We start from the raw sequence: 24,786 nt of genomic DNA, 5'->3' as shown, positions 1-24,786 counted from the left end.
CATCTATGGAACATAAGAACTAGGAAGATCAGTAGGGGAAGAAAGGGATAAAGAAAGGGGGGTAATCAGAACGGGGAGTGAAGCATGGGAGACTATGGACTGTGAGAAACAAACTGAGGGCTTCTGAGGGGAGGGGGGTGGGGGAATGGGATAGACTGGTGATGGGTAGTAAGGAGGGTACATATTGCATGGTGCACTGGGTGTTATACGCAACTAATGAATCATCGAACCTTGCATCAGAAACCAGGGATGTACTGTTTGGTGATTAACATAATGTAATTAAAAAAAACATTAAAAAAAAAAGGAAAAAAAAGGAAACAAGTGAACAGTCACATTTAAAATTTAAAAATTCTCTAAGCAAAATAATTTAAATGGGTGAGTGTTCATCATAGTTGATTAAAACTATTTAGAATATGGAAAAAAAATGAACAATGAAAAAATCTGTATGCATGTGATGATGGAGAATTTAACCTGTTATCTGTGATGGTTTCAATAACCCCACTTTCTCTCTTAACACCTTGCCCATTCCCTGACATTTATCTGCAGATCCTAGAACAACCAGCTCAAGCATACCCTCCTCTGCCTGGCCCATTTTGGCACTGCCGATCATTCCCGCCTCTCAACACCACTGTGCTAGGCATAGCTCTCTATTGCTTGTTGCAATATTTGCTTATATGTGTGTCTCACCCTACCAGACTATGAGCTTCTTACGGGTAAGGATCATCTATCAAAATAGCCACACCTCTGGGGAGCTGAACTCAGGCTTTGAAAGGAAGCCATTTAATTGAACCGATTCACATTATAATAAGTGATTATTTACCTGCATCTATTTCAGGCTATTTTTATTTTTCAGAAGAGGTCTATGTAATATACTAACATTTAATAATATTATAGCATTGTCCCAAGTCCCTAATTCTTATTTAGTCCTCACAGCAACTCTATGAACCAGATTATTAATATACCCATTTAGCAGATAAGAAAATGAGGCACAAAGTAAGAAACTGCCCAAAGTCACACAGCATAATGGCAAAACCAGAATTCAATCCTTATCAGTCCTTATCAGACTATCACTCCTGACCATTCTGCTACAGTGTCTCTTAATAGATAAATGTCCAGAATATGTGATTATGCAACCAGAACATTTTAGTATGTACAGGGACATGTCTAGGGCTGGGAAAAAACCAGGATCCTCCTAAGGGTCTACCTCTAGCCACTTCCTGGAACTACTCCTACACTGTATTGCTCTTTCTCTCTACCACTTCTGAGGCAAGCCTTAAATTATGGTGCAGTGTCTGTCAAAGCAGTGGAGGCAGGAACAGCTGCCTATCTGTAATAAAGAAAAAAAGGAGGGGGCACCTGGGTGGCTCAGTTAAGTGTCCAACTCTTTTTTTTTAATGTGTTTTTAAATTTTTTCATTTATTTTTATTTTTTAATTTTTTTTTAAGTGTCTGACTCTTGATTTCAGCTGAGGTCATGATCTCAGGGTCATGAGATTGAGCCCCAAGTTGGGCTCCACACTGAATGTGGAGCCTGCTTTAAAATTCTCTCTTTCCCACTCCCTTTGCCCCTTCTCTCTCTCTCTCTCTCTCTCTCTCTCTCTCTCTCTCAGAAGAAGAAGAAGAAGAAGAGGAGGAGGAGGAGGAGGAGGAAGAGGAGAAGCTGGAAAAATAACTGGACAGGAGACGCTGCCCCATGGCCTTGGCATAAATGGGAAGTCACACAAGAGAAAGAAAAAAAGCTAAAGCAGCCTCAGTTGTTCCATAGAAAAAGTAAGCAGGAATCTGAGGGAAAATAAATATTAACTTCATTTGTCACTGATCTAAGGGAAATAGACACCCTAGGATCTCATTTCTCAGAGAATTACTTTATTTTCAACTAACATATTTAGACTCAACATTCCTAAGAAAATAATCAGAAATGGGAAATGCAATAACAGTATAACTGGGTTCATATCTTTGCTTTCAATTCAGTTTAGTTCAACAAACATTTACTGAGACCTCCTGAATACCAGGCACTATGCCAGACATTGGCAGTGGAAAAAATATAATTCAGTCTTCACTTTAAGGTAACCCACAGACTAGCTTTTTGGTAGAAAGTTGACATTTTCTAGTCATAGCTTTGGAACATAAAAAAGGAAAATTTCTTCAAGTGTCCTTCTAAAATAAATGTTTGTTAATGGATTTAAGTGTTATTATAAAAGATGATAGAATGTATAGTCAGGGAAGCAAGCTAACATCTATACAATTTTTTAACCCTCACAAATATAAGAAAAATAGAACAGGAAAGCTAAATTAAAAATCCTATTTGACAATCAAACTTGCATTTTTTTTTTCTTATTTGCCCTGGCTTTGTTTAGGTTTTATCCATTTATTCATTTAACAAATATTTATTGGGCACCAACTATATGCCTAGCACAGTTTTAGACTGAATATACAACACCAAACAAAAATTCATGCCCTTGTGTTTACATTCTAGAGACCATAATCAAAACAAACAAAACCAAAAAAAATCTACGTGCAATAACATTCTTTTTTTTTTTTTAAGATTTATTTATTTATTTGACAGAGAGAGAGAGAGAGCACAAGCAGGGGGAGCAGCAGGCAGAGGGAGAGGGAGACTCCCGGCTGAGCAAGAACCACAATGTGGGGCTCCGTCCCAGGACTCTGGGATCACGATCTAGGCCAAAGGCAGACACTTAACTGAGCCACCCAGGCGCCTCTGCAATAACATTCTTATTCCATGTCCCTCATATCCTTATTCATTCTAGAAATAAGATGGGATTTTTTAAAAATCTAAGATTCAATTGTCCAAAAATAATATTTCATTCTTTCATGTATAATTCTTTAAGGCAGAACACGTAGGCTTATTGGATATCTGTATCCATTCTTTTGTGATCTGCCCATTCCTATGCTTCTGCCATTTTTCTATTATTAGTGAGTTTTATCTGTTATTTTCTAAAAAGCTTCACAATTAATTACAGTAATACTTGGTCATATATACTGCAAAACATTTTTTTCCCGTTTGCCACAATGAAAGGCAAATTGAGCATAGGAATTTGCACATACCGTATTATTGCAAAACCAGGTAATGTCCCCTTCATTACCAGTGTAGAAAAGTATTGATCCACCATTTTTCTTCCAGTGTTCATCAGCTATTAGGTACCGCTGTTTAAAAGTTTCATCAGCAGTAAATCCAAAGTGATCAACCTATTACAAAAACAAAAGTAGACAAGTTTCAGAGGAAAGTAATTAAATGAGTTCAACAAAAAAGTAATTAAATTTATTCTTCCATTAAAATCAACCTATGTTACAAAAATAATCACAAAACTTTTTAAACTTCACTTTAGTTGCAACAGTAATATTGGCACAGTTATTTTGAAATTACTTTCTTTATACTGTAAGATAAAACAATGTTAGGGTCACCTGGCTGGCTCAGTTGGTACAGCATGTGACTCTTTTTTTTTTTTTTAAAGATTTTATTTATTTATTTGACAGAGAGACAGCCAGCAAGAGAGGGAACATAGGCAAGGCGGGTGGGAGAGGAAGAAGCAGGCTCCCAGCAGAGGAGCCTGATGTGGGGCTCGATCCCAGGACTCCGGGATCACGCCCTGAGCTGAAGGCAGAGGCTTAACAACTGAGCCACCCAGGCGCACCAGCATGCGACTCTTGATCTCAGGGTCATGAGTTCAAGTTCCACGTTGGGTGTGAAACTTACTTAAAAACAACAACAACAACAACAACAAAAACAGGAACGCCTGGGTGGCTCAGTCAATTAAGCATCTGCCTTCAGCTCAGGGCTCAGGTCATGATCAGTCCTAGAATTGAGCCCCATGTTGGCTCCTGCTCAGTGGGGAGTCTGCTTCTCCCTCTCCTACCCTTCCCTCCTTCCCCGGCTTGTGTGTGCATGCACACTCTCTCTCTCTCTCTCAAGTATATAAATAAAATCTTAAAAAAAAAAAAAATAAAAAAATGTTATCAGTATTCAAGATTCTCAGTGTAAGAGAAAAGATAACAATTATAAAATGAAGGAGCTATTTAAAAACACAGTAACTTTAAAACTGCATTGGAATCAGAGATATGAATCCATTAACTTTTAAAAATACATATATCCCTGCGGCTCCTTGGTGGCTCGGTTGAGCCTCTGCCTTCAGCTCAGGTCATGATCCTGGGGACCTGGGATCACCCAGAGTTAGGCTCCCAGCTCAGTGGGGAGTCTGCTTATCCCTTTCCCTTTGCCCCTCCCCCTGCTTGTGTACTCTCTCTCTCTCAAATAAATAAAATCTTTTTTTTTTTAGATTTTATTTATTTATTTGACAGAGATAGAGACAGCCAGCGAGAGAGGGAACACAAGCAGGTGGAGTGGGAGAGGAAGAAGCAGGCTCATAGCGGAAGAGCCTGATGTGGGGCTCGATCCCACAACGCCGGGATCATGCCCTGAGCCGAAGGCAGACGCTTAACCGCTGTGCCATCCAGGCGCCCCTCACCTCAAATAAATAAAATCTTAAAAAAAAACTAAAGATATCCCTTATGATCTGTATTTTCATTAGCTGATTGAAACACTGAATTCACAAAAATCTACTAGCTCAGAAGGATATCAAAAAAAGAAAAAGCAAAATATACAGCCATTTGCCACCATTTAAGGTGTCAATTAAACCAACTCCTAATTTAGAAATTGGGAATACAAAAGTAAAGAACTCAACATTTAACCTGCCTTTCCGGTAGAATTGTGTTTCAAGGTACCAAACAGTCCCAGTTAATGAAAAAGAGCTCTGTTCAATTAAATGTTAGCTAAAGCAAAAGGAATGACAAAATCAGACAAGTGATAGTTTTGCAAACCCTTATGAAGTTACTGACTTGAGCAAGAATTACCACATTGTGTTAAAAGCATTAGGAGAATGAATGATAGGAAAATGAAGATTCATATTTGTACCAAAGTAACACCCTCTTGTCACATGGGCGAAATGTAATTTTACAGTGGAAGGATCATCACCTCAATCTAGTGATCAAAATTAGCATTGCTAACAGTGGGGCAGGCATGGATTATGCACCTCCTCAGGTGGTATGACAAAAGCAAATTTCACCTATGATAAAATCATGCCAAAAGTGTTCAACTTGTATCTTTTTCCAGCCTTCAGATCTAATTTCTTTTAGATCTAATTTCCTGTTTCCAGGAAATACACAAGCTAAAGACACCCTGAATAAGCAATCAGACAAATCCAAATGTGTGGTGAAACAGTGGTAAGGCAATGTCATGATAAATAAATAAACTTTAAGGAAAAAAATAACCAGATGCAATGCATGATTCCAGGTTGTATTCTGTTTCGAACAAATAATACAAATGATAATTTAGGGACAATTAGGTTAATTTGAATATGAACTAGGTATTAGACAATACTAATGACATTAATTTTGTTAGGAGTGATCATATTGTGGCTGCATAAGTAAATGTTTTTATTTTTTACAGCTGTACATTGAAGAATTTAGAGATAGAAATGTCATGCTGTCTGCAATTTACCTGAAAATATGTCAGCATAAAAAAGTAAGATGAATTTAAAGGAAGAAAATTTAATCTATACTGAAAGAGACAAAACACAGGATACTGAGACTTTGCAAGACTTAATATAAAACATGTTCAAAATGATAAAAATGACACACTAATTTTAAGCTTAAAACAAACTTTAAATTTAAATTTTTGAGATTTTTGAGATTTTGAGATTTTTTTTTTTACCCTTCCCTTAATAAACTCATCATTTAAAATATAATCATCAAATCCTACAACATGGTAAGATTCATGTGCAACTACCTGAATTTACCATAGTGTTATGCCATAGTGCAGAGCCCCACTGAGACTTTAGGAACATGTGCCTGAATTTCCCCAGTACTTTGGAGACAGAAGTGAAAATGCTGCATCTGGTCTGGGGCAGACCAGGATCCCAGTGCTGCTCCAGTGCTGCTCCAGACTGTCTGGTTCAGACCTAAACCGGGCTCTGCAAGACTTCCCTAGGCCGTTCTAAAACAGATGGGACTCCTCATACCCAGCTCCATCTACGCACACATATCTACTTCACATTATTCCAGAGGTCCCAAAATGCAAGTTTCTCAAAACTGCACTAATTGCATACTTTCTCATGTCCATGATCATCGTTATATATAGTCCTAAAATATAAGCTATTCTAATCTAAAGACTGCCTACCTAGCGGTAATAAACTGTATTGAACAGGCATATGATAATGATGTCCGTGTGCTAAAAATCCCTCCCATTTTATATGTTAATTCAACATATATAATCAATCACTCATTCAACAAGCATCTATTGAATCATCAAGTTCCTGTTCTGGGCCAAGAAGTAAGCTAAGCAATGGGATAGTGTTGGCTGAGCCACAACACTTACATTTAATTTAAATGAATCCAACTATACCCATTCACCTAAAAATAATGGAGAGCAAGAGAGACAGTGGAGGGAAGAAAGACAAGTGATTCCACTTGCCTCCATTCAGTTAGTATAGTGGTCCTGCATGCGAGGTCCCCAGAAGTCAGAATCAGCATCACCTGTGAATCACTCAAAAATGCAAATGCTCTAGCTGAATCCCAGACCTACTGAGTCAGAAACTGTGGAGAGTAGAACGCAGTAGTCTGTGATTCTGTTGTACAGCTGAAGTTTTGAGTTAGCCTAGGCCCTCAAATAGGAGATGAATCTGCTATTCTTTCTTTTGATCTAGGTTTCAGAATACCTCTAATACTGTAAGCATCTAACCATGCCAAATGAGAGTCTGGTGTTTAAGGATGTGCATTACCACCCAACATGGCCCCCAAATACAAGCCGACGTCATCATTTAAGCTCAACAGGAAAAACCATGATCTGTTTCACCAAAGAAGGAAAGACTGGCTGTGCTGGACTTAAAGAAAGAAGGTTCATGGCTCTCTAACAAGACGCCTTACTGTGGGATTCTCAAAGATTATTCCACTGTAGTGATTTTCACCTTACCTACTGACTTTAGAACCCAGGCTTCTTGTAAAATGAGATATTGCTGTACCCTTAAAAAGTAGCCCACAAAAAAACATATTTCAATAATCCAATCTAAAGGTTTCAAATTTGAAAACATGGGTATGTGTTTATACATAGTATGTTAAACATAAATGGTAAAAAAATTCTTGTCAGAGGAAAAGATTCCATCTAGAATTATAAGGGTCACCAAAACTTTAGAACCAGAGAAAGTCAAACTTCCATGTGTGACCACTGTCTGGACATGCCTGCTCCTAGTAATTCATCCCTAATTGTTTAAATTGGGAGAAAAAGGGAAGAACTCTGGTATGGTAGAAAGAAAACAGGTTTGTGAATTAACAGACCTGAACTTGAATCTCTACCGTGAGGCCTCAGGCAAGTCCCTTCACCTGAGCCCAGTGTCTTCCTACATAAAATAAGGATAACACACAATTTAAAGGATTGCTGTGAGGATTAGAGAAAATGTACCTAAAGTATCAGGTATAGTTTCTAATATATAGCAAGTACTCAATAAATGTTAGTTCTCCTCTCCATCCCATTTGCAAACCAATCCTAAGCATGGAGTACTTAGATGGGGTAAATAAGGTAGAGGGAGATGATAAAGCTCTTGACAAAAGAAAAAAAAAGTTCTTCATATAATTGTAAGAAGTACCCTTGGAATGTCGAAGTCTCCTATTTTTTTTAGTGTTTCACCTAAATATTAAGCAGTTACAAAACAGGCTGTTGAAATCTCCTTTGCAAAACATTAGTGTACGGAATTTTCCTGGCTCCTTCCTATCATCTAGGATAGCAACTTGAGGCTACATAACTGCAGATAGTTTGCAATACCTTAAGGTCCAGCACACTAGGGACAGTGTGCCCTCTGCCGTTGAGAACTGAGACCCACATGCCACTTTCAGCTCTGTGCTCCTGAATAAAGAGATTTTTATAAATCACAACAGGAAAGGGGACAAGGGCTTTATAAACCATTTGATCTGTGTTGTTCAACTGAAGACACTGGGCTCAAAGAGGTCAAGTGATTTTGCCAAGGTCACCAGTTAGAGGCAGAGCTGGAACTTTTAATTATTTTTGCAATTTGGTTTATTGAAGTAATTAAAATAAATAATAGTTGCTGTAAAAGCAACAAAACATGACCTCAAAAAAGAAACACACCTCTAGTCACATAAAGTAGTTCTTTCTAAAATGTAGTCCAAGAAATTTCAAGAAATACTTCTCTCCTTCCCCTTATAGAGAAGAAAGAGATCCATAAGAATGTATAGGCAAAAAGAAACAAAGAAAACATCCTTTAAATAAAATATATTGCAGCAAAAATAAACATTTGGACTTCAAAACTGTTCACAAATAAAGTTCATATTCAGAAAAGCCCATTAGAACATTACACGTTAGACATAATTTGGGTGGCAACTTGGGGGTGCAGGGGAGAAGGGAAGGCAAATAACACAGAGCACCAGCTACATGCCTGGCACCATGCTGGTGCTTTATACAGATCACATCATCTTCCCAGCTACCCTCTGGGGCACTTTCATTACACTAGTTTTACAAAAAGGCTGCTGACACTCAGAAAGGTCAGACAACTTGCCCAAGATAACATAACTAATAAATAAAAATCAAATACAGTTTTTCCTTTTTTAAAAAAAGATTTTATTTATTTATTTGACAGAGAGAGGAGGGGAGAGCTTAAGCAAGGGGAGCCGCAGGCAGAGGGAGAGGCAGGCTCCCCAATCAGCAGGGAGCCCGATGCGGGGCTGGATCGCAGGACCCTGGGACCATGACCTGAGCCGAAGGCAGAGGCTTACCTGACTGAGCCATCCATGCGCCCCTCATATACAATTTTTTCAAACACTTTTATCCCCTACTCAATCCTACCTCCAACAAAACCCAGTCTGATTTTTCACTGTAACACACTATTGCAGAGAGAGTGGACTACCAACTAACCTTAAATAGGAGACACTAGAGTATCTTTCTTCAAATTTGTAAAATGAAGGACATATTCCCTAGCCATTTCCTAACAGTTAAACTGAAGAATATATGGAATATTGGTCTTTTCACTGGCCTAACTCAATAATTGTTACTATACATCTACTTTTAACTCATTTAATTAGACACTTATAAAAAACAAAATCACACTAACTCTTACTCAGTAGTTTTTCATTTTAGAAAACTCAGTATTACAGTTAGTTTTATTTATTCACCCAGATATATGATCATAGCTACCTGAAATTTTACTAAAGATAGGAAAAGTATACTTGGAAATATACAGAACAACAACAAAAAATGGAGTCACACCTCCAATAAATCAAAGTACCTTGAAAGACGGCTCTCTGGTTCCCAATTCTAATCCAAAGATGCTAAAATGAAATAAGACCCACTTTCTTCTACTTGATATGTATGTCCTGTATTAATTTTGGAAGTGTGGCATTACATTCTGTTAGAGTTCCTAAATGGAGACACATTGTTTCTAGGGAAGGTTGATCTCCCTTGGAGGGGAGACACCCTCATGTTAGAAGGATACAAGTTTTCAAAGAAGGAATCAAAACCTGGAAGGAAGGTAAGGTTTAGGCAAGCCATAGGTCCACAGTTGAAGGATGAATATCTACAAGTGGAGTCCTACTAAGTTAAGTTATCCCTCATACAGGAGTAGCCCAAAGCTAAAACAAGAAGGGAGAGCAAACTGTATCTTATGAGAATGATATTTCCACTTTATTATGTCAGGGCCATGTACAAATCCTGCATAAATGTTCTATATTTGCTTATTTGTATTATGAAAAGAGAAAGGACTGGAGAGTAAATGTGACTTCAAGAATTAAAAGGGCAACAATATCCTCGAGGATAGTATGATAATGACAAAGGAAATGATCCAAATCCCTCCAAGAAGGAGGTGAGTCTAAGAGACAGGATTGTCCTTCTCTTCCCAAAGGGATGTTTCCTTCATTGCCAACCTTAGCAGGTATAGTTTCCATTTTAACAAGGAAGGGCGAAGTTTCCTCAGATACACCCTTCAAATGAAATCATCATTCTGTGTAGTAAGACACTGTTCTGCACACACCCTTCTGTCCATATTAACCAGGAGACAGAACTGTATTCCCTCCTTCTATACTTTTTTCTGTACTCCATCCTAAAAAGGAGACTATAAGAAAAAAATTATTTATTTAAAAAGAAAATGACAAGGGGCAGAGAAAAGAAGTGATATGGGAGAGTCCACTGTAGAAAAAAGTTAGACTATCCAGCCTCCTACATTTATAAAAGGATAATTAAAAAGGCAAGAACACAACAGCTACCACAGCATACCTGTATAAGACAGATACTTTATAATTATTAAATGAAGGCAGTTCAATTCTTCTAATCAGTGGTTCCTCACATTTTTATGTATGAAGTCCTCTTATTAATGTTAGAATTTGCCTATGTGTTCTATTTTAATAGTCTGTGCTTGAGAAAATACACACAAGAGAAGCTAATATAAATTTAATACTGGTATAAATGAATATACAACAGCATCTAATTACATTTGAAAAAATAGTAACGCTGGGCAAGAAAATGGACTCATGCACCCTCTCCATTAACTGTACAGTGCTGGGTAACTCCCTTTTGCTCTGACCAAAGACCATGGGCCCCAGAGGGGAAAACACACTCTAAATTACCAAAACTCTACAAACACAAAATACTCTCTGCTCTACTGATAAGCCAGAGGTAGAGATATCCTGCCCTCAAAACGTCTAAAATATTGCAGTAAATCAAGAAATAACATGTTTTGTCAAACAACAGTTAAGTGTTGCATCAGACAAAGATTCTGGCATCCTCTGTTGGGTTTCACAAAGCACCACATGATCAATAAATCACATGTTCAACTCCCAATGGCTTTAGGAAGCTTCGTACCACTAGAATTACCTGGCCACGGTTTTAAGTTCTCAAATTAGAAAGTCCTGCAGTGATTACTAAATATATAAATTTTAGGAAATGCTACACCGTCAGAGGGCGCTGTTGTATAAGAAGTAAAGGGGGAGAGGCCATTAAGTTTTAAATACTAGATTCATAAAATTTCAGATTAGATCTGAAGTTCAAACTCTTTTAAGTGGAAAAAAACTGAGACACAGAGATGCCAATTATTTTAAATCTCTCTTTTTTAAAAAAAGAAATATTCATATAATTTAAATATGGCATTCATCATTCTTTGTTTTAAAGTAAGGGTTCAAAAATTCATGCTTTTAGAATAGTGGTTACTCTTGTAGGGGGAAAATGACTCTAAAAGACAATGGCGGGATTCTAGAATTAGGATGGAGCATTTTTCTGTATGTATAAGATAATCAACAAAATAGACTTATAAACCTTTAAGATTTCTTTTAAGGTATATGTATTATTTTCTAATGTATGTATGTTTACATTTCTATTTCACTCTAATCATATGTAAATCATACTGCACTAAAACACATCTACAGTAGATTTTTCTTTCATTTAAAACTATGCGTATTGAGTACTCATTAAATGACAGGCATTAAGAGAACTAAGATAGAAGTCCATCTCTCAAGTTTTGAATTTAACATAAGCGGTGAACATGCTAATAAACAATCACAGGATGGTGTGGTTACATTCTACAAAGTGCTGTGGGAGCTCAAAAGAGGAAGTTACCATCCTGCCTGCGGCAATCCTGCAAGGCTTCACCAAGGAGGGAATATCTGAGCTGAACCCTAAAGAGTGACTATTTTTGTTTTCAGGTACAGAAGAAACTGAAGAGCATTTCAAGCAAAGGGAGCAAGATAAGCTGTGCAAGACAAGCATATTAAGGAATGTTGTTGTTTTATGGCAGGAGGTATATTATTTATGAGGGGAAGAAATGGGAGATAAGATTATATTCATCAGGTTGCCTCCAGATATAGATATGAAAATCTTCCTATCAAGAGAAACCTAACGGAAATTTGAGCTTGCCTCTCTAAACCAACATTGAATGAAACTGGTTCACTAGAAATAGAGCCTTAATGAGGCAAAGACTTTTACCTGGTTTGTCCACTAAATCCCCAGTGACTAGTATAATGTCTGGCACATAATAGAAGATCAGTGAATACACAGAGAATGAATGATTGTATGCATACATCCTAGCTTTGCTACTGGTATAAAAAAAGACCCAACATTGCTTCAGAGACCAGCATGATTCAAAGCAATGAGAATGGAGATCAAGTTTGTGCAGGTTCATTTATTGCATGGGTCTGTTGCTGACTTTGGAAGACTTGCAGAACACTGTAGCTGGCTGTGCCTTTTGCCCAGTGACAAATCACATGCCCAAGGGGGAACTGAAGCATAAAATCTAAAGCCAACTCACAAAAGTTTAGCCTTATATATGCTGCTGAGGACACAGGAATTGCATGCCCTTTGCTGGGAGTAGAAACAGGAAGATAAATAACTATGAAATTAATATAGACCAAAGGCCAGCATCTGGATAGAGTGGCAGGAAAAAAACTAATCAGGATTTTTCTGACGTATATAACCTAAAATATACTAGTCTAGTCACAGTTTTAAGGGCTGGAAAGGATCTAAAGGTGTGGCTCTCAGCCAGTGCACAGTTATCTAAGCTGAATGACAGCTTTCTGTCAAATGTACATCATAAGGGCTCATTTAGCAGCATACTGGTGTTTGGTAAACCTGAGTATGTTACAAAATGTTGATTTGATCAATGTCTAAGATACATTTTCTCAACAACAGAGTTTTATAAAGAAGGAAGAAACACATAAGAGGTATGGCCAAGAGCAAAAAGTGATTAGAGGGAATAGCTGAAACTATAGGTAAGGAGGCATTTCGTGATGCAGGGGGATTCTGAGGAGGCAAGACAGAATGGGGTCACCAGCAAAGATGGAGAGATTTGACTTGAACAGGCAGAGGAACCTCTCCTCCACTGGATAACAGACGGGTACAGGAGGAGTTACATTTCTAGGTGGAAAAGGAAGAAACCGAAGGGGTTCCAGCTAAAATGCCTTACACAACACCTTTACTTTTTTAACCAGTCAAGTAGGGGGCAGGGCTATCTATCGAAAGAGCATAGTGTTGCAACAATTTGAAGACAGAAGTAAAAGTATGACACGAAAGAAGGAACTGATGCTTAGGCCTCCAGAGGGCCCCTGAGGCGGGGGCTGAATTTGCAGGCACAACCTGCCTAGTTATAGGTTTGCTTCAGCAGAGGTTCACAACCCACCGGTAGGAGTACACACATTTAACGGCTGGATAAAACTAGAATGTGAATTCCATAAAGAGCATGACAGTAGGACCAGGGTAAAGGGAACTAAGGTCATTCCTGATCTCCATGCAAACATGAATACCTGGAACCACAAGGTCCTCTACACCACAGACAAATGTTGCTAAAATCCACTTGCTGACTTGCAAGACTATAATATTTATTCCATTTTATGGAGTAAAAAAACCTTGACAAAACTCATATATACAATATGTAAGTATTTCAACGGTAATCTTATAAAAGTTATATAGTGCTGTGTATTACCAAACACAGTTTTACATGTTTATATTCTCCTGCTTTGTTAAATATAATATGATGTAGTACTAGTACTTTTCTTCCTTTATACTCTATTGTTCTGAATGCTTCTGGACATGCAAAATATTCTTCTGGTAGCATTGTTATAATTGTATACCATGCCAGATCTTCTGAGCTGGCATTGGAAATAAAGCCTAAAGGAGCCAGCCAGAGGAAGAATTCCAGAAAGAAGAAGTGGAAAATACAAAGGCCCAGAGGACAGAATGGAATCTGGTACAGTATAAAAAAATAGAGATTCCACCCTTACCCCTAAAAAGGCAAAACCATGCTTTCCACATATAGGATTATAGTCCTGTGGAGTATGTAACACCACCCAATATTCTGTAGTTCCCCTCCTCTGAAGGGACAATCTTCCTGCAGAGGGCTGTGAGGACTTCTCAGATCTTACCAACAGAGCAACCCTTGTTCTAACCCATATAACATCATTTCTGAAAAGTTCATAATCCCATTCATATCCCATCATTCATGGATGGCATGCCCAGAATCGAGTGCAATGCGTGAAATGTGGTCTAACGAAGCACCTTGCTCACCACTGGCTAGATGGAAATAATCCGTAAGTATGTTTATAGATCTAGCTCCACTAATGCAGCCTACTTTAAGAGTTCAGGAAAGGTGTATTGGGTTGAACAGTGTCTTCCCCAATCCCTCAAAAATTCATGTCCTTCCTGGAAACTCAGAATATGACTTTACTTGGAAATAGGGTTATTGTAGATGTAATAAGTTGAGGTCATACCGAAGTAGGATACTTAATCCAATATAACTGGTGTCCTTATGAGAAGAGACAGAGAGACAAATACAGAGAGGAGAGGGCCATGTAAAGACACCGATGGGGGCAACTGGGTAGTTCAGTTGGTTAAGCATCAGCCTTCAGCTCAGGTCATGATCCCGTAGCCCTGGGATTGAGTCCTACATCAGGATCCCTGCTCAGCGGGGAGTCTGCTTCTCCCTCTGCCCTTCACCCCACTCGTGCTCTCTCTCTCTCTCAAGTAAAATAAATAAAATCTTAAAAAAAAAAAAAGATACCGATGAACAAAGGAAAGACAGCCATGTGACAATAGAAGGAGACACTGAAATCAGGTAGCTGAAAGCCAAGGAACACCAAAGATCGCTAGCAACCACCAGGAACTAGGAAAGGCATGGAACAGATTCTCCCTTTGGGCCCCCAAAACAAACTAAATCTGCCGAAACCTTGATTTTGAACTCCTGGCCTCCAGAACTGTGAGAAAACAAATTTCTGCCCCCCAGTTTGTAGTACTGTTACAACAATCCTAAGAAACTAACACAGAAGTATTCTCAATGGAGTGGCATTGGAAGTAAAGCCTAAAGGAGCCAGCCAGGGGAAGAATTCCAGAAAGAAGAAATAGAAAATACAAAGGCTCAGAGGACAGAAAGGGCTTACCATGTTAGAGAAACAGAAAGGAGACAAGAGGGTCTGGCGCATGATGAAAAAGAAGGGAGAATAGTATGGGATGAGGCTTAGGGTAGGGAGTTTAAATTTAACCTTAAGAAAATGGGAAGCCTTAAGAGTTTTAAGGCTTATTCTGATCAAGGGGTGCCTGGGTGGCTCAGTTGGTTAAGCATCCAACTCTTGATTTCACCTCAGGTCACGATCTCTGGGGTTGTTGAGATTGAGCCATGCATCCCAAGATCATGAGATTGAGCCCTGCCTGCTTCAGGCTCATGATGGGCGTGGGGCCCATACTGGGTATGGAGCCTAGGTAAGATTCTCTCTCCCCCGCCCCCGCCCGTCCCTCTCCCCCACCCCACCTCTCTCCCCTTCTATAGAAAAAAAAAAAAAAAAAAAAAAAAAAAGATTTGTTCTGATCCATGTTTTAAAGAGATCACTCTGTTTATTCTGTGGAGGCTGGCCTGGAGAAGGAGATGATGTTTTAAAACGGGAGAAAGATTAAAAAGAAGGTTACTGAAAGGTCCAGGTGAGAGATCATGGCAAGACTGATAAATAAGCTCAGTTTCAACCCAAGTCACTTAAATTGCTACTTATATAACCTGTATAACAATGTTCACTTTCCAAAATCATAATACACCCAGTTAAGATCACACTCAAAAAGGGCCCAGTGTATAGTATCAGCAGTATATGCACAACAGCAATTGGTAAGAGGAAGTCTTTTCAACAACTGTAACCACCACTGCTGCTCCTCAGTAATGGATTCTGCACTGACCCTGACTGTGGGCATTCCAAATAGTAAGAGCCCTACGAAACTGGTGCAAGAGTTCCAAGGCCATCAGGTTCCTCCTGGCACTTAATGGAAGTTGATAAAGTCGATCCTATTTCCACCTTTTTCCTCCAAAAACTACTTTAAAAAATTGTACAAAGTGAGACTCCAAAGTTCTCAAAGTTATAGTCTCTGTTCCCCTTTGATGAGACAAAAGACATAAGGGACCACAATCTTTACCTTGTTACCTCTGTTAAATTAACAAACTACTTTTTTTAAGTGGTACGTATGAACAAGATACTACAACACAGTGCTAAAATGCATCTCCTCCTCCCCCACGGAAGATCTTCTGTGAATACATTGTGAGAATCACTGCAACAAAAATCTACAGTGTTCTTTTTTAGAGACTGCTTTAAAACTAATTATTTTTATTACATTGAATAATACAAGATTTTTAAAAGTTTTAGTATTTCAAAATATTAAACTTTATGAAATCATCACATGAAAATCACCCACAAACAGAGGCAACTAAAGAAAAGTAGCTGCCTAAGCTTTTTCCTGCTGGGGAACTCCAAGCTCAAAATTTGCAGTCCTGATTTCACCATAAAATGGCCTCTCGAGACCTTTAATCATCAACTTAAAAATACACGCTATAGTCTACTCATTGTTTTCAGCATTCATCCGGTCTGAGTGATAAGGACACTGTAAAAAAGATAAAGGAAAGGAAAAGGATATCCTCAACTGAAACCAAAAAACTCAGAACAATGACAACAAGTTCAAACATGACCAAGTCGCTTCTTTGATTACTTTCAGGTGCTTTTGCCTTTGTGTCACCATCTTGTATAGTAACTGCCCAGAGTTAATAGGATGTACAGAGAAGTGACAGTGAATGGTTATAGTCATTCATTCATTTAACAAACATTTCTTGAGTGCCTACCATAGATAAGTGCTAGAGAGACAACAGTGGACAAGCTAGATGTGGTCAATGCCCTCACAGTTCTTACAGTCTAATGAAACAGACAACAAACAAGCAAATACACACCCACTTGGAGACCACAATTGTGCAGGCTTAATTCCAACAGAGAATACAAAGGTAGATCTGATTTTAATATAGTGGTCAGAGAAGGGGTCTCAGAGCAGACAAGAGTTAATTAAGCCTTTAATCTCCACAGCCTTCAGGGGCGCCTAGGTGGCTCAGTGGGTTAAGCTTCTGACTCTTGCTTTTGGCTCATGTCATGATGTCAGAGTCATGAGATCAAGGCCCACTGGGGCTCCATGCTCAGCGGGAGTCTGCTTAAGACTCTCTGTCTCCCTCTGCCCCTCTCCCCTCTGCTCACACTCTCTCTCTAAATTAACTAATTAATTAATTAATTAATTAAATCTTTTTTAAAAAGCCTCCACAGCCTTCTATCAGGTATACCACTGTGTGAAAAGGTCCAGGGGGCCATTTCCAATGTCATTTCCTACACTAAGTGGCCCTTGGCCTTCCTGCCTTCTTTGTCTTCCATGGTAATTTTAGTTCTATTATAGCATTTTTCTAGTATTCTTTCACTATAGTTATTTATATACACATACTCTACATCTGCTATACTGTTATTAACCAAGACTAAAGTAACCCTGTATAAGATGTCAGAATCTGTTGATCAAATCATGTGTATTAGTCCCACTTGCCCCTGTGAATAATGCAAGGGCCACACCTAAAGCCTAAAGATACATCCTTTCATCTGTTCACAGAAACTCTATGAAGTGTAGAGGGTGACTTTTCCCACCACATCATACCACCTCCCCTCTCTTGCTCACATCCGAACCCCCACAGCACAAAGCACAGTGGGCACAGGACTGTTTCATCAATGACTGTTGAATTGAATTGAGTAGAAAAAGTAAGAAGTGTACTGTGACACTAGCTGAACTTGGGTTAACCAGTTAACTCTGTTCTCATCCCTTGTCTTACCAGTGACACTCTGTTATCTTATCAGGTGTGTTAGTCACAGGAAATATGAACAGATCCAAAAACTGTCAAGTTAAAATCCAACTCAACTTTGAAAGGGTAGAAGAGTGTTAAACACAGAGGTGACTATGATTAATATTGATTCTTCTCAACAAGGACAAGGCCCTTTCATCCTCCCACTACTTCCTGAGTGCCTATTGTGCGCTCCTGGCTATACTGTACACAAGGATAAAAGACAGTCTTCGCTCTCAAAGGGGTCATAGTCTAGGTAAGACAAGCAAGCAAAGAAACTATTTCTACCAAGGGATGCACAGTATGAATGCAGGTAAGCAAAGGATGTTTGTTATAGCAGCAAAGAGGAGATACAATACAATGAAGGCAAACTCAGAGGATATGATAATACCTATACTGGGACCCTGCTCACCTCTTTTCCAATCTCATCTTCTACCACTTGCCCTCTCCCATTTCATAATTCAGAAACCCTCTGAACATAATATGCTTTCTCAAGTCTCCAGGCTGCTGCACGTGAAACTTCCCCAACTGGAATATTCTCCTACATTACATGACATTACATGTCATTACAGAAAACTCCCAATTCATCCTCCATCCATCCATGTATTCACTCAAGCACTGTCCCCTCCATAAGGCTTTCCAGGACAACTCTAGGCCCAGAGGAGAATGCTGCTTCTCCAATGGAAAGAGCCCAGCTTTGTAGCCTGACAGTTCTGAGATGAAATGCTGATTGTGCCACTTTCAAGCTAGGTGAATTTCAGCACATTTTTTCACATCTCTGAACCTCAGTTACCTCATCTGTAAAAGGGGTACTAATATCTTCCCTAGAAGGTTGCAGGGATTCAAGGTAGTGTGTGTATAAATCCCTGACCACAGGGGCGCCTGGGTGGCTCTGTCGTTAAGCATCTGCCTTTGGCTCAAGGCGTGATCCCGGCGTTCTGGGATCGAGCCCCACATCGGGCTCCTCTGCTGGAAGCCTGGTTCTTCCTCTCCCACTCCCCCCTGCTTGTGTTCCCTCTCTTGCTGGCTGTCTCTATCTCTGTCAAAAAAAAAAAAAAAAAAAATCCCTGACCATAGTAAAGGCCCCCAATTTATTGAATTATAGTAAATACCCCCTGATGATTGATAGCTATCAGTAATTACACCTTGTGGTATTCAAACACACACACACACACACACACACATATTACAACCATATGAATATTCTAACATGTGATCCCTGGGAAACCTAAACCTAAAACCTAGTTTGATGATACTTTTCTCCAGGAACAATTCTGTCCTCATTAAGGCAGAAAAAATAATGTAAGATGGCATTTACATAATGGATCTTCTATAAGAGAAAAGAGCTGCCACAAAGAATGTAACCAAGAAAAGATTCACCTCAAAAGCTAATTTCATTTAAAAAGAAAAATCAGGGGCGCCTGGGTGGCATAGCGGCTAAGCGTCTGCCTTCGGCTCAGGGCGTGATCCCGGCGTTACGGGATCGAGCCCCACATCAGGCTCCTCTGCTATGAGCCTGCTTCTTCCTCTCCCACTCCTCCTGCTTGTGTTCCCTCTCTCGCTGGCTGTCTCTATCTCTGTCAAATAAATAAATAAAATCTTTTAAAAAAAGTAAAAAAAGAAAAAGAAAAATCATTAGGAAATTAAAAAAAAAAAAACCCCAGCACATTCTAAAGGAAATTACTCAGGAGTAATTATATTACTCAGAAGTAGTAATTATAACCTCCCAACACTACTTACTATAGGACATTGTCTTCCTTTAAAACTATAATCCAAGCAGCTTACAATGAGAAGGTAAACTATTCACCAGTAATATATTTATCCCATAGTCTAGTACCTCTTAGAGCTCCCCATTTTAAAAACGGTCATTTTTGTTTGTCCCCAAAATGCATGACTATTAAAAAAGAAATCTTCTCCCTTATGGTATCCTGCTTTGCTCATTAATGTTCAGAAATACAGTACAAGTCAGGAAACCTCAATTATAAGCTCTGCTCTCATGCAAGCACAAAACACTGAGAAGGAAAACAAGATGGTGAATAAAGAGGAAATGAATGTAAAGTCCAGGATCAGATGGCTTCACAGGGGAATTCTATCAAGCATTTAAAGAAGAGTTAATACCTATTCTTCTCAAACTATTTCAAAAAACAGAAGAGGAAGGAAAGCTTCCACGTGCTCTAAGATCAGCATTACCCTGATACCAAAACCAATAAAGACACTACAAATAAACAGAACTAAAGGCCAATATCTCTGATAAACATGGATGTAAAAATCCTCAACAAAATATTAGCAAACTGAATCCAACAATACATTTAAAAAATCATTCACCACAATCAAGTAGAATTTATTCTTGGGATGCAAGGATGGTTCAATATAAGCAAATCAATGTGATACATCACATCAACAAGAGAAAGGATAAAAACCATATAATCATTTCAATAGATGCAGAAAAAGCATTTGACAAAGCACAACATCCATTCTCGATAAAAATCCTCAATAAAGTAGGTTTAGAGGGAACACACCTCAACAGAATAAAGGCCATATATGAAAAACCCACAGCTAACATCATACTCAATGGGGAAAAACTGAGAGCTTTGCCCTTAAGGTCAGAAACAAGACAAGGATGTCCACTCTCACCATTTTTAGTCAACATAGTACTGGAAGTCCTAGCCACAGCAATCAGACAACAAAAAAATAAATAAATAAAAGGCATCCAAATTGGCAAGGAAGAAGTAAAACTTTCACTATTTGCAAATGACATGATACTATATAGAGAAAACCCTAAAGACTCCACCAAACCAACTACTAAAACTGATAAATGAATTCAGTAAGGTCACAGGATACAAAATCAATATACAGAAACCCACTGCATTTCTATACAGTAATAATGAAGTCACAGAAAAAGAAATTAAGAAAACAGTCCCATTTAAAATTGCATAAAAGTAATTTTTAAAAACTAGGAATAAACTTAACCAAGGAAGTGAAAGGCCTATAGTCTGAAAACCATAAAACACAGATGAAAGAAATAGAAGAGTATACAAACTAATGGAAAGATATTCCATGCTCATGAATTAGAACAAATATTGTTAAAATGTCCATGGTACCTAAAGCAATCTACCAACAGCATTTTTCACAGAACTAGAATAAATAATCCAAAATTCATATGGAACTACAAAAGATTCCGAATAGCCAAAGCAATCTTGAAAAAGAAAAACAAAACTGGGGGTACCACAATCCCATATTTTAAGATATACTACAAAACTATAATAAACCAGTATGGTACTAGCACAAAAAACAGACACATATATCAATAGGACAAAATAGAGAGCCCACAATTATATGGTCAATTAATCCTCAACAAAGGAGAAAAGAATATCCAATGGAAAAAAGTCAGTCTCTTCAACAAATGGTGATGGGAAAACCGGAAGTCTCAACAAATGCTGATGGGAAAACTGGACAGCTACATGCAAAAGAATGAAACCGGACCACTTTCTTAGACCACACACAAAAATAAACTCAAAATGAATTAAAGATGTAAATGTGAGACCTAAAACCACAAAAATCCTAGAAGAAGGCACAGGCAGTAATTTCTCTGTCATAGGTCATAGCAGCATCCTTCTAGATTTGTCTCCTATGGCAAGGGAAACAAAAGCAAAAATAAACTACTGGAACTACATAAAAATAAAAAGCTTCTGTACAGCAAAGGAAACAATCAACAAAACTAAAAAGCAACCTACTGAATGGAAGAAGATATCTGCAAATGGCATACCCAATAAAGGGTTAGTATCCAAAGTATATAACTCAACACCCAAAAAACGAATAATACAATTTAAAAATAGGCAGAAGACTTGAACAGACATTTCTCCAAAAAAGACATCCTGATGGCCAAAAGACACATGAAAAGATACTCAATATCACTCATCATCAGGGAAATGCAAATCAAGACCACAATGAGATATCAACTCACACCTGTCAGAATGGCTAAAATCAAAAACACAAGAAACAAGTGATGGTGAGCATGTAGAGAAAAAGAAACCCTCGTACACTGTTGGTGGGAATACAAACTGGTGTGGCCACTGTGAAAACAGGATGAAGGTTCCTCAAAAAATTAACAACAGAATTACCATATGATCCAGTATTTCCATTACTGAGTACCCAAAGAATATGAAAACACTAATTCGAAAAGATGTATACACCCCGATATTTATAGCAGCATTATTTACTATAGCCAAATTATGGTAGCAACCCCAGTGTCCATGGATAAATAAATGGATAAAGAAAGAGGTGGTGTATATATATATATACACAATGGAATATCAGCCATAAAAAGACTGAAATCTTTCCATTTACAACAATATGGATGGATCTAGAAAATATAATGCTAAGTGAAATAAGTCAGAGAAATACCAATGCCATATGATTTCACTCACATGCAGAATTTAAAAAACACAACAAATGAACAGAGAAGAAAAGAGGCAATCAAGAAAACAGACTCTTGTAGAGAACTGATGGTTGCCAGAGAGGAGGTGGGGGGGGATGGGTGAAACAGGTGAAGGGAATTAAGAGTACATTTATTGTGATGAGCACTGAGTAATTTATAGAATTGTTGAATCACCTGAAATCTAAAATGTACACCTGAAACTAATATAACACTGTATGCTAATTACACTAGAATTGAAATAAAAGGAAATGAATGTATATTATTCCTATGTGCTTTTGCAAAAAAAAAAGTAATAATAAAGCACAAAAAAACAAAAACCAAAAAATTCTGAATGATTTAACTATCAAGGGAAAATTTCTAAGACTGTTAAGAGATACCAATTGCCTTCTCCCCCAAACAGAATCATCTTCCTACAACAGGAAGTAGTTTTCACCATGCAATTCTTGCTCCTTTGAAATCTTATGCTATATCTTGTAATACTTTACGTTCACCCTATAGTAAAGGTTTTTGCTTCCAGGCCTTACCTCTCCATTACATGAGAAATATTCATCTTTATAGGATCCATATAGTCTAGATTAGTGTTTCATAAGAAGGAGGTCGTGATCCATTCATGGTTATAAACTCAAGTTAGTGGGTGCTACTCAGCAGCCTGGCTACAGAATCTTAAATTATGTCAATTGGGAAATTTTAAAACTCTAAATGTCCTGAACCATTATGTCCCTGTGAGGATATTAATTCTAGAACATGTATGCTTTCTACTTGAGAGATAACTAAATCACATTCCAAGATGTAATTACAGTTCAGGCAACAAGAGCCATGTCACAAAGTTAATGTATAGTTAACGAATGTTACAGACAACAAGTACTAGCGGAACCCAGGGAAGGATAGCTCACACTAAGCTGGGTCAACTGGGGAAAGTTTCCCTGAGGAGGTGGGGTTTAAGCAGAGCCCAGTAAAGGTCTGGATTGGAAACGAGGAGGGGAGAAAAAAAACCATAGCGCCAGCTGGCCTGAACTGAGGCTGACAGAATAAAGGGACTGAAGAGGTTATTGTAATAGCTTAGCTTGGAATTGTGTGGGTTTATAAAAGCTAGTAATGCTGGAAATACAAAGGAAGGGGCATAAAGTAGGAAGGAATCATGGAAAGGTCTTGGTGGTTAATTGGACTTTGGCACAGAGGTGAAAGTGAAGGAATCAGATGATTCCAAAATACTCTAATCCTGGGTGACCAGGAGGAGATTAGAGCCACTAACAGTAATGTGAAAAAAAAAAAATCAAAGGAGTTTTAGAAGGGAGTGTTATGTAATGACATTAATATTTTTTATAAAAGTTTAACTTGTTTTGAACACCCATACTTCTCAGTTGCACCTAACTATCCATATGAGGGATACTAACCAGTTTAAGCAGCATTCTATTCTTAAGGCACTCACTACTTGCAAGAACCAAGGCTGAGACTCAGCCAGTTATTAAAATATTGAAATCTTTCTATACCAGTTAGCAAATAATTATCTCAGCACCTTGAGTGATGCCTACCCTCACTCTATGCCCACCCGTCCCACTGTCCCAGTTCCTTCTCCAGACCTGAGGCCTAAAGAACTAACCCATGGCCCTATAAGAGGCCTCAGCTCTATGAGCAGCTTCTGTTCTAATTGGGCAGTGTGTATGCCATATTGGTAGTACTAGGCAAAATATAATAAAAGCAAATGTTAACAGCATTCAGAAAAGGGAATAATCACCTCAGCTTGGGCCAGTTATTCATTTAAACAACTGTTGAGGGTGTACACTGTGGATATGCTGATAGGTGTGGCCCCAGCTGTCAGGCTGCTCACATCCTAATACAGAGACCAACATATAAACATATCATTGCAATCCAAGAGTAGTAGCACAAAAGAAGTATTTATAAAGTGCAGTGGAAGAAACAAAGGGGATATTAGTCAATACACAGCCTGGGAAGAGAAACAAAGCAGTCCCATAAAGCTTCACAGAGGTGATATAAGACCTGAGCTATGAAGGATGGACAGGAAGGAGTGCCAGGCAGAGAAAAAAGGAAGATAAACCATTCCAAGCAGAGAGATACCAGTACTGTATGGGCCACATCCCAGCATAGTGTGTATAAAACAATGAAATGACCAATATGTAATGCCTGGCACACAGTGTCCGTAAGAAATAACAATATACAATAAATATTAGAGATTCTTTTCTAGCAGAGTTATTTCTCTGATTATGTTTTTAAAGGCTGATCCTAAAATTCATTTGTTTTGTCTAAGCCTAGACAAGTTGAACAAGGGATAGGGCAATCAAAATATCCTAGGAGACATGGAGTGAGGTAGTTTGGAATTTTAAAACGAAGCACATGGAATTCACAAATCAACTAGAGTTGTCTGCACATCTTAGATGTGTGTAAGCAAAGATGAAACAAGGACAGTGAATTAATTGGGAGTGTGAAGTAGGAGCAAAAAAACAACCGACAACCTCACTACTTTTCCAATTAACAAAGAAGAGCTTCCTGGAGGGGAATATTTTTTAACAGAAGGGAACAAGAAAGTGCTAAACAGTCCAGATGCCTTGAAGATTCAAGAAGTATTTAAAGAATAAATCTTCAGAGGAAGACCAACAGGCAAGAGTAAAATGCATGTATATGCTGATCTCTGGAGTGTGAAATGGAGAAAGGTCATCTAGAG

The 24,786-nt window shown here is 38.3% G+C and overlaps 1 protein-coding gene across 2 annotated transcripts in view; it reads right to left on the bottom strand.

The window, feature by feature from the left end:
• PRCP (prolylcarboxypeptidase) overlaps positions 1 to 24,786 on the bottom strand; it is a 71,386-nt gene that overhangs the window by 32,809 nt on the left and 13,791 nt on the right. The window contains exons 1-2 of one of the 2 annotated variants that reach the window (XM_034666253.1): positions 7,831 to 7,850; positions 3,066 to 3,206 (exon numbers count right to left, since the gene is read on the bottom strand). The gene's annotated coding sequence lies outside the window, so the exon portion shown is untranslated. Of the gene's footprint in view, positions 1 to 3,065; positions 3,207 to 7,830; positions 7,851 to 24,786 lie in introns of those variants that run through there. The other variant, XM_019806115.2, reaches the window with a different exon arrangement.

This window comes from Ailuropoda melanoleuca, chromosome 8 (assembly GCF_002007445.2).
Source record: "Ailuropoda melanoleuca isolate Jingjing chromosome 8, ASM200744v2, whole genome shotgun sequence".
Lineage (NCBI taxonomy): Eukaryota > Metazoa > Chordata > Mammalia > Carnivora > Ursidae > Ailuropoda > Ailuropoda melanoleuca.
Note: the sequence above shows the minus strand (reverse complement) of the source record. Positions and strands in the feature narration are given on the sequence as shown.